Source organism: Pagrus major, chromosome 6 (genome assembly GCF_040436345.1).
Source record: "Pagrus major chromosome 6, Pma_NU_1.0".
Lineage (NCBI taxonomy): Eukaryota > Metazoa > Chordata > Actinopteri > Spariformes > Sparidae > Pagrus > Pagrus major.
In genome coordinates this window covers 18,840,999-18,846,998 of record NC_133220.1, presented here as the reverse complement: position 1 = coordinate 18,846,998, position 6,000 = coordinate 18,840,999, and positions in this window count along the sequence as shown.

The following is a 6,000-nucleotide window of genomic DNA, read 5'->3' as shown; positions in this document are numbered from 1 at the left end:
TCATGAGATGACTGGTGAGGAGACTGGAACCAGTGGGGTTTTTTTTTAGGCTACTAAAGATGGGAAATAGTGAAACACATGTTTAGCAACTAATTAAATATAAATTGCACCTTAAAGGAAAGGTTCACTCAAAAATGAAAATGCAGTTACTAGCTTCTCATCTTCATGCAGATGGAAAGACAGGTCAAGTTTTATAGTCCACAAAACATTTCTGGAGCTTCACAGGAAAAAACTGTGTTGCAGCATTCTCAACTCAACTGAAGTAGCTGGGGACTAACTTACCGTTAGTAAAACAACCATTTAAAAAAAAAAAACAGCTCCAAAAGTGGCTCCATACAGCTCATCCAGCGTAGTCTCCAGAAGCCTTGGATCCCAATTTCAATCGAAAAGACGTTATTTACTCTCTCTTTAAAGCTGAAATCCCTCATCGTAGCTGCTAAGCTAAAGGTGTTAGCGTGCATCCCGTCTGGATGCACCAGCTTGACCACACAGCGAGGGTATAAATGAGGTTTTTTCAAATCAATTCTGGATCTTGGGGCCTCCGCAGACTTTCATTACACCAGATGAGCTGTATAGAGCCATTTCATGTTTGCTTGTTTATTTTCAGTTAGTTTTTTACGTTTTAAATCAAGTCCCCATCTAATTCAGTTGCTTCGGAGAATGCTGCAACGCTATTTAGCTGTGAAGCTCCAGAAATGTTTTGCGGACTATGAAACTTCCTCCGTCTTTCCATCAGCATGAGGGCGAGGAGATAATGATGAAATTTCAGTTTTGGGTGAACTTATCCTTTAGGGCTTTTCTCGGGTTCATCAATCAGCTACTGATGCTTTATAGGTCACTTATGAGACATTAATAAGAGCAAATTTTGGGTTGTGAAGTCGTGAGTTCATTTGAGGTTGCAACAGTCACAAATGTTGACAGGGCATTTATAACTCCTCATGTGTTCCTCACTTTCTGATAAGCCATCAGGTTTGTGGTTATACATATTAACAGATCACTAATAAGGGGCTTTAAACATCAAATCTGCAGTTGTAAGTTGTCAATAAATTGACTCTTTGTAGTACTTCTTTGTTTCATCATTTATTAGGTGCAACCTGTGAACTCTTTCATAAAGGGTTGCCATATAATGTGGTAGCAAATATGTCTGAAACACCAAAGATAAAATAAAATCTAGCAGCCCAGTGATGCCACTCTTGATGTTCAGACTCCTGCTCAGTTAATCACAATATAATCGAAATCGCAACGTGGCCAAGTGCAATATCCAAATCGCAAGAGGCTGCAACTTTGGTGAAAAATGTGTGAAAAAACAGCTTTATTAAGAACTACTGTAGATAGTTGATATCTGTCAAAAAAATCACAGTATATTTTTTCTTTTTTAGCATATCGTGCAGCCCCAATTTGCCAAAAAATGCCCTGTCACCTTAGGAGGGTATGTGGGTGAGCATGTTTGCTCTAAAATGACAGCACTGGGAGATTCTGGGGGTCAGTCCTTGCTGGCAGAGAGTATGTGAGCAGAGTGGAGCCTCAGCAATTTACACTCCCTGATGAAAGCCATATGTAATCCCTCAGCTCCCAAACACAACAGGTCTCCTGTTATCACTGCACTCACACTCAGCACAGAGTGAGAGAAACCTGTTGCACTTTGTTCTGGAGACAGTGTGATTAATCCTGCCAGTCAGCTTTTGAATTTTAAACAGTGGGGAAAGCCCCAACCCTCACCCAACTAAACCCTTACCCTAACCCTAAAGCAAAAGCTGCACATGTGTAGTCATGTCTGCCATAAAATATTTTATTACTGCGGTGGCTTGGTCAGAGGCTGTATTTTCAGCCTGTATTTTACAAATCCAAGGCAATTACATATTTGTCTGTGACTTGAGCACCAAGGACAGTACAATAGATTTATCAATACAAAACACAGTTAATAGGCCTCTGATGTTGGTTTGGTGTGTCTGGAACCTTCAAATCTTTGTTTCCGACCATGGCACGCACAAAGACTACAGCGATGACCAACCAACTCATACATCCTGCACCTGCGTGAGAGGAAACACCCCTCCATACCACCAGGGGGCAGTAATCTGTGTTCATCATTCAAAGAGGGAAATCGTAAGACTCGGGATTGCTGACATACATACAGTTGTTATAATACAGCAGCTTTTTTTAACACCTTTAACGCTAATATAGCTACTTCTTATCAATAATATGTCTGATAAAAAGTTGCAAATGTAACTGGGAAGGAGGCGGAGACGAAAAATAAGGAGAAACCGCGCTAAATGATTGAAATCATGGATACTACTCCATAAATCAGAGGGAGGCTGCAGATTTAGGGCTTTTCACACTTCATATTCTTAGCCCCTCTTCACACACAGATAATTAACTCAGGGTTAACCTAAGCCCAGGGCTAAACTATTCATGCTGCACCTCTACTAGCCCTGGGTTAGTCACAAGTGCTTTGAAGTTAAGATGAACATTTTAGAGTGTTTTCTTACTACTTCTTTTATCTTTAGCCCTGTTTCACACTGGCACCTCTTAGCCCCGGGCTTAGTTGATTTTCTGGGACCCTAGGCTAAAGTCAGGGTTAGACCACTTAGGAAAGTGCCAGTGCTCCCTTAGCCTGGGACTAAGCACAGTGTGAAACACACTTTTTGTGCGATATTCCTCTGTAGTTTAATCACCACGAGCGCCACTTTTCACATTATTTTCACATTATCATTTGGTATATTGTTATAATAAAAACATCACTATAGCTGCTTTAAAAAAAAAACATTCATTCTGTGTCCCCAACCTATATGATGGATATAATGAAGGTCACATAAATGAGGTGTCATCACCCAGTTACAAATCATCGCTGTAATGATGTTCGTGACTGTCCTGCCAAAGTCAGTGAAAATGTGTCGTTTCCTCTGACAATATGTTGCCCTCCTTCAAGTTGCTCCCTTTTGAACTACATTTCCCTTTTGCCTCCAGTGCATGTGTTCGTGATGAGAAAGTAAGTCAACACCACCCTGCCTGATCTAGTTGTAACACACACACGTCTCTCCTGTTACAGCTGGTCTTTATGAGCAAGCAGATTCTGGAATATTCTAGATTTATGTAAATGAAAACAAAACTACACATCTACTTTTATACTTTATCTTAAAAAACGTTGTACAGAATGAATTTGAGACTCTAAAATAATTTTATTTCATAGCAGCTTTTGGTCTTTCGGTCAGTTTACAATATCTCTATTCATTTTAGAGAGTGCTTTCCATACAATACTGCACAGAAATACACTGTCAGTGCCTTTACTGTTAAGATCTGTAACTCTGTGAAATAATAAATTATCAGCCCAACTCATTATCTTCTGGGGTTGGCTGTGTAAAAGGCATGACCTTTTCAGCCAACACTGTCAGCATTGTTTTAACGTAAAAGCTGCTTATTTGTAAGTAAAAAGGCAGCATGGTAAATGCAGCAGCACTTTTACGTCCATCACGCATATACAGTTACACATTAATCCCACCCTTATGAAAAACTAATGGCCATATGATAGCTTTGACCCACAGAAGACCCTTCAAAAACTCTTCACTGGGTTTTATTTTCAGTCAATTGTTATGTGATTAAGCCTCTTTAGTAACACCAGAACTGATGAAACAGCAAGTGATTTAAAAGTTGAAGTATGATAATTAATGGTTTTATCCAAGAGGCTTTTCCTTTCACTACACAAGGCTTTCATTAATATCCACAACCTCAGCATAAAACAGAAACTGATGTTTTAGTTGCAGCTGGCTCAAATGACCACAGTTCAGTTCTACTGAGCTATTGTTGTCAGTGTTGTAAAAAAAAAAAAATAGAAAATCCTACCTGCCAGAGTAGAACAGCTGAGCCAAGGCCTCTGCTTCACCTACATGTCCCAGCTGACAACAAGGAGCAGAGAACACTCATCTTCTTCCCTGGCGGGCTGGTCAGTGAGTGAACGGCAGCAGTGTTTGGTGAGAGGTGAAGTACGACAGGATGAGTAGGAGGAGGAGGAGGAGGAGGAAGAGGAGGAGGAGGCTCGCCGTATCAACTTACCTGTCTGCCCAGGATAATGGTTTCTCCTTGAATCGTCTTGAATTATTCACCTGTGTGTGTGTGTGTGTGTGTGTGTGTGTGTGTGTGTGTGTGTGTGTATGCCCGTATGCCCGTATGTTGCTGGTTATTGGGTGGCTGTGTGTGTCAGTTGGTAGAAAATGGTTTGACTGGATTTTTCAACATTTTTGCCAGTTTATATATTAAATGTAATCCTATAATAATCCTCCAGTGTGTTACAGTATATAGGTTCTTGTGCATGTTAAAAATCCTGAAAGTTAAAGAGGTTCAAATCTGCACCGCTAGAAGCTCCTCTCTCCCACAGAAAACACACCTTCTTTAATTCTGTGACTTTGTGACATCACACAACGTCACCATGTCGCACATTTGCATAATTTATTCCTAGTGGCTAGTTTGGCACGTTAGAATTGATTTAGCACAGCTGCTCTGCTGTTGATAGTGGAGCTGGCTCAGGTGTGTGTGAGCTGACCAATCAGAGCAGATTAGGTGCGGGGAGGGGAGGGGCTTTAAAGAGATAGGGGCTAAAACAGAGCGTTTTAGACAGAGGGGGGATACAGTGCTGCAGACCTGGAGAGAATAAGAAACATTTCCAGCACAGAAACCCTGTAAAGCCACAACTTAACATTTTTACATTTTGCTTGTTTGTTTAAACAAATGAGATGTATTTGGTGTTATTGGTTATGTGTTGAGAGTTAATAAGTGAGCTTTAGAGTTGCCTGTAGGCCTCGTTTTTCCCCGTTGCAAGTATCCAGGTTGGTTGTTTCTCCAGCCTTTATGCTAAGCTAAGCTAAAAGGCTGCTGGGGTGCCATGCCATTGTTCAGACCACCCATTATTTTCAATAGAAATAAAATAACTTAAAAATGTCCAATTGAACTGGATGGGAGCTGCCCTTTAAAAGCACAGCATGTAATTTCTGCCACAATGGTCTCTCAATCAAAACAAAACAAATAAACACAAAGTAGTGTGGGATCATGGGAGTTGTTGTTGTCATTATTCAGCAACATTGCTCAGATAGAAATGTTGAAAGATGACGTAATGTTTTTAAGTTTTATTCACGTTACGTTTACGTCATGTTCGCTGACTTCCTTCCTCACCTCTCAGATTTTCTCTGGGAAGTTAAGCATCAGTTGACCAAATGAAATGCACTGTTACATTGAGAACATCGTTGGAAACATTTAAGCTATGTGAGCTCGCAACTCAACAAAATATATAACAAATGTCCAGATGTTTTAAGACATGTTAATGCTGAAATGTTAGATAGTATATTTTTAATAGGCTTTATTTCTGGCCTTACAACAAACAACAAACCCTAACAGTGGGATATTGAGGGCAGAAAACTCTGGGGGGAGTGTGTATTTTTGGATTGAGAGGCCTTCAGAGCATTTTGTGTTCAGGATAACGGGTTGTCGGACAAATTGGCTTACCATCCAATGGGGGCATTTATGGACTATTGGGGTTTCGGAACAATGGGCAGAAATCTCTAGCAACAGCTTTCCCATCCAGGACGTTTGAGGTTGACTGATTTAAATATAGTATTAGCATATACATTATCAAAAGTACTTCATTAGGAAGCAGACTGTTTCCTTTTCCAATCTCACCCTTCAAAAAATGTTTCTTTTTTTCTTTTTTTCCACTCTTTTCTTCAGTTGCTCTTGACCTGGTTTCCTTTGCACTCATGATTTCCCTACAACGATCACCGTATGGTAGTGCGGATGGTGGAAATAGCAGTTACATGTGTCAGTGTTCATTCACCTGGAATTGCTGATGTTCATGTATCCTTGTGTTTGTGTTCAAACTGTGTCTCTCTTCCCCTTAAAACACACACAAACCCAGTCTCTGGTCCCCAGTAAGAAAGCGCAATGCAGTTCATTTTCACTGAAAATAGAGTAAAAACACAGACAGAGGGTGCAGTGGCCCCCAGGGACCACTGATGC